Raw genomic sequence first — 5,487 nt, 5'->3', positions numbered from 1 at the left:
CAAATAACATTTATTTTGGTCCAACACTAATCTCGAAGGAGGGAGTGTGCGATGGTGATATTATCAACCTTGGAATCACTTCCAACACACATCGTCACCTCGCCCTTAACTAGTCTCTGTTCATTTTGCAATTCCTGTTTCGAGTTACTAATCTTAGCAACTGAACCGGTATCAAATACCCTGGGGTTACTATGAACACTAGTAAAGTACACATCAATAACATGTATATCAAATATATATTTGTTCACTTTGCCATCCTTCTTATCCGCCAAGTATTTGGGGTAGTTCCGCTTCCAGTGACCATTCCCTTTGCAGTAGAAGCACTCAATTTCAGGCTTAGGTCTAGCTTTGGGTTTCTTCACGGGGGTGGCAACTTGCTTGCCATTCTTTTTGAAGTTCCCTTTTTTCCCTTTGCCCTTTTCTTGAAACTAGTGGTCTTGTTAACCATCAACACTTGATGCTCTTTCTTGATTTCTACCTTCGTCGATTTAAGCATCATGAAGAGCTCGGGAATCGTTTTCGTCATCCCTTGCATATTATAGTTCATCACGAAGTTCCAGTAACTTGGTGATAGTGACTAGAGAACTCTGTCAATCACTTTCTTATCAGGAAGATTAACTCCCACTTGATTCAAGCGATTGTAGTACTCAGACATTCTGAGCACATGCTCACTGGTTGAGCTATTCTCCTCCATCTTGTAGGCAAAGTACTTGTCAGAGGTCTCATACCTCTCGACATGGGCATGAGTCTGAAATACCAATTTCAGCTCTTGGAACATCTCATATGTTCTATGGCATTCAAAACATTTTTGAAGTCCCGGTTCTAAGCCGTAAAGCATGGTGCACTAAACTATTAAGTAGTCATCATACCGAGCCTGCCAGACGTTCATAACGTTCACATCTGCTCCTGCAATAGGTCTGTCACCTAGCGGTGCATCAAGGACATAATTCTTCTGTACAACAATGAGGATAATCCTCAGATCACGGACCCAGTCCGCTTCATTGCTACTATCATCTTTCAACTTATTTTTCTCTAGGAACATATTAAAAATAAAACAGGGGAGCTATACGCGAGCTATTGATCTACAACATAGATATGCAAAAACTATTTGGACTAAGTTCATGATAAATTAAGTTCAATTAATCATATTACTTAAGAACTCCCACTTAGATAGACATCCCTCAAGTCATCTAAATGATCACGTGATCCAAATCAACTAAACCATGTCCGATCATCACGTGAGATGGAGTAGTCATGAATGGTGAACATCTCTATGTTGATCATATCTACTATATGATCCGCGTTCGACCTTTCGGTCTCCAGTGTTCCGAGGCCATGTCTGTACATGCTAGGCTCATCAAGTTTAACCTGAGTATTCCGCATGTGCAAAACTGTCTTGCACCCGTTGTATGTGAACATAGAGCCTATCACACCCGATCATCACGTGGTGTCTCAGCATGAAGAACTTTCGCAATGGTGCATACTCAGGGAGAACACTTATACCTTGAAATTTTTGTAAGGGGTCATCTTATAATGCTACCGCAGTACTAAGCAAAATAAGATGCATAAAAGATAAACATCACATGCAATCAATATATGTGACATGATATGACCATCATCATATTGTGCCTTTGATCTCCATCTCCAAAGCACCGCATGATCTCCATCGTCACCGGCTCGACACCTTGATCTCCATCATGTTGTCGTGGTCGTCTCGCCAACTATTGCTTCTACAACTATCGCTAACGCATAGTGATAAAGTAAAGCAATTACATGGCGTTTGCATTTCATACAATAAAGCGACAACCATAAGACTCCTGTCAGTTGCCGATAACTTCTACAAAACATGATAATCTCATACAACAACATATATCACATCATGTCTTGACCATATCACATCACAACATGCCCTGCAAAAACAAGTTAGACGTCCTCTACTTTGTTGTTGCAAGTTTTACGTGGCTGCTACGGGCTTCTAGCAAGAACTGCTCTTACCTACGCATCAAAACCACAACAGTGTTTCATCAAGTTTGTTGTTTTAACCTTCAACAAGGACCGGCCATAGTCAAATTTGATTCAACTAAAGTTGGAGAAATAGACACCTGCCAGCCACCTTTATGCAAAACTAGTTGCATGTCTGTCGGTGGAACCGGTCTCATGAACGTGGTCATGTAAGGTTGGTCCGGGCCGCTTCATCCAACAATATCGCCGAATCAAAATAAGACATTGGTGGTAAGCAGTATGACTATCACCGCCCACAACTCTTTGTGTTCTACTCATGCATATCATCTACGCATAGACCTGGCTCGGATGCCACTGTTGGGGAACGTAGCATGCAATTTCAAAAAAAATTCCTACGCTCACGCAAGATCTATCTAGGAGATGCATAGCAACGAGAGGGGGAGAGTGTGTCCACATACCCTCGTAGACCAAAAGCGGAAGCGTTTGTTAACGCGGTTGATGTAGTCAAACTTCTTCACGTTCTGACCGATCAATCACCGAACGTACGACACCTTCGAGTTCTGCACACGTTCAGCTCAATGACGTCCCTCGAACTCTTGATCCAGCAAAGTGTCTAGGGAGAGTGCCGTCAGCACGATGGCGTGGAGACAGTGATGGTGAAGTGATCCGCGCAGGGCTTCGCCTAAGCACTACGAAGATATGACTCGATGTGTAAACTGTGGAGGGGCGCGCCGCACACGGCTAACAATTGTTGGTGTGTGTTCTAGGCGCCCCTCCCCATGCATATATAGGTGGGAGAGGGAGGGGAGCAGCCTTGGGGCTAGGGCTGCAAACGAGTCGAGTTTGAGCGAGTTGGCCTAGGCTCAACTCAACTCATACTAAAATTTGAGCGAGCTCAAATTGTGCAAAGCTCAAGGTCGAGCTGTAGAAAGTGGCTCATGCTCAGCTTGTAACGATCTCGAGTTGATCTCGAGCTAGTTTCGAGCTACATAAGATGATTTTTGAAATCATTTCAAGGCAAATTTTAGAGCTAGATAGGCCACAACAGAACATAAAAATTACTATAAATTCGACTTATTCTTTCTCAAGTGAAGATTAGTATTTAATAACAAGAGATCATGGATAGAAGGCGACGAAGGTGCTCTAGCTCTCAAGCTTTGGCCAAAATAACAAGATATTGAACACACGGTTGGCCACGTGATGAGAATAAATTTTCTCCATTCTTAATTTCCATGTTTGCTAGTAGATAAAGTGAAGAAAAAAATTGTATAGAACATATATGGAAATGAATGATCCTAATTCTTGGAGATTGGTATGAAGGTTATTTAATATACTTATATGATATCGAGCTATCGAGCTAAAATCGAGCGAGCCAATGCTGGATCAAGATTGGCTCGTTTCTCGATCGAGCTACATAAAGTGTTCATACTCAGCTCATTTTTTTGAGTCGATCTCGAGTCAAGCTAAAATACGAGTCGATCTCGAGCGGCTCACGAGCCTCGAGCTTTTCTTGCAGCCCTACTTGGGGCGCCCCAAGTAGGAGCCTCCAATTCGGCTTCCCCCTTTCCTTATCTCCGGAGGGGGGAAGGAAAGAGGGGAGAGGGGAAAGGAAGGCGGAATCCTATTCCCTCTATTTCCTTTCCTCCTCCCCTTTTCCTTTGTCCACTTAGATCGTCTAATATGGGGGCGCACCAGCCCACAAGGGGCTAGTCTGTCCCGCCCTAGGCCTGATACGTCTCCAACGTATCTATAATTTTTGATTGTTCCATGCTATTATATTATCTGTTTTGAATGTTTAATGGGCTTTAATATGCTCTTTTATATTATTTTTGGGACTAACCTATTAATCGGAGGCCCATTGCGAGTTTCTGTTTTTTTTGCCTATTTTAGAGTTTCACAGAAAAGGAATACCAAACGGAGTCCAAACGGAATGAAACCTTCGGGATGATCTTTCTTGGACCAAAAGCAAACCAGAAGACTTGGAGATGAAGTCGGAGACGCAACGAGGCGGCCACGAGGCAGGAGGGAGCGCCCAGGGGGGTAGGCGCGCCCCCCACCCTCGTGGGCCCATCGTAGGTCCACTGACGTACTTCTTTCTCCTATATATACTCTTATACCCTAGAAACATCGGGAAGAGCCACAAAACCACTTTTCCACCTCCGCAACCTTCTGTACCCGTGAGATCCCATCTTGGGGCCTTTTCCGGCGATCTGCCGGAGGGGGAATCGATCACGGAGGGCTTCTACATAACACCATAGCCTCTCCGATGAAGTGTGAGTAGTTTACCATAGACCTTTGGGTCCATAGTTATTAGCTAGATGGCTTCTTCTCTCTCTTTGATTCTCAATACAAAGTTCTCCTTGATGTTCTTGGAGATCTATTCGATGTAATACTCTTTTGCGGTGTGTTTGCCGAGATCTGATGAATTGTGGATTTATGAACAAGATTATCTATGAATATTATTTGGATCTTCTCTGAATTCTTATATGCATGATTTGATATCTTTGCAAGTCTCTTCGAATTATCGGTTTAGTTTGGCCTACTAGATTGATCTTTCTTGCAATGGGAGAAATGCTTAGCTTTGGGTTCAATCTTGCGGTGTCCTTTCCCAGTGATAGTAGGGGCAGCAAGGCACGTATTGTATTGTTGCCATCAAGGATAAAAAGATGGGTTTATATCATATTGCTTGAGTTTATCCCTCTACATCATGTCATCTTGCTTAATGTGTTACTCTGTTCTTATGAACTTAATACTCTATATGCATGCTGGATGGTGGTCGATGTGTGGAGTAATAGTAGTAGATGCAGAATCGTTTCGGTCTACTTGACACGGACGTGATGCCTATATTCATGATCATTGCCTTAGATATCTTCATAATTATGCACTTTTCTACCAATTGCTCGGCAGTAATTTGTTCACCCACCGTAATACATGCTATCTTGAGAGAAGCCACTAGTGAAACCTATGGCCCCCGGGTCTCTTTCTTATTATATTGCATCTCTTTTATTTACATCGCATCTCGTTTACTATTTTGCAATCTTTACTTTCCAATCTATACAACAAAAATACCAAAAATATTTATTTTACTATCTCTATTAGATCTCACTTTTGAGTGACCGTGAAGGGATTGACAACCCCTTTATCGCGTTGGTTGCAAGGTTCTTGATTGTTTGTGCAGGTACTAGGTGACTTGTGTGTTGTCTCCTACTGGATTGATACCTTGGTTCTCAAAAACTGAGGGAAATACTTACGCTACTTTGCTGCATCACCCTTTCCTCTTCAAGGGAAAACCAACGTATGCTCAAGAGGTAGCAAGAAGGATTTCTGGAGCCGTTGCCGGGGAGATCTATGACAAGTCAAGACATACCAAGTACCCATCATAAACTCTTCTCCCTCGCATTACATTATTTGCCATTTGCCTCTCATTTTCCTCTCCCTCACTTCTAAAACGATTTTCGAAAACCTTTGCCTTTTCTTCGCCCCTCTTCCGTTCGTCTCTTTTCGCTTGACTCTTGTGTGTCTGTG

Source organism: Triticum aestivum, chromosome 2D (genome assembly GCF_018294505.1).
Source record: "Triticum aestivum cultivar Chinese Spring chromosome 2D, IWGSC CS RefSeq v2.1, whole genome shotgun sequence".
In the NCBI taxonomy this organism is placed as follows: Eukaryota; Viridiplantae; Streptophyta; class Magnoliopsida; order Poales; family Poaceae; genus Triticum; species Triticum aestivum.
Note: the sequence above shows the minus strand (reverse complement) of the source record.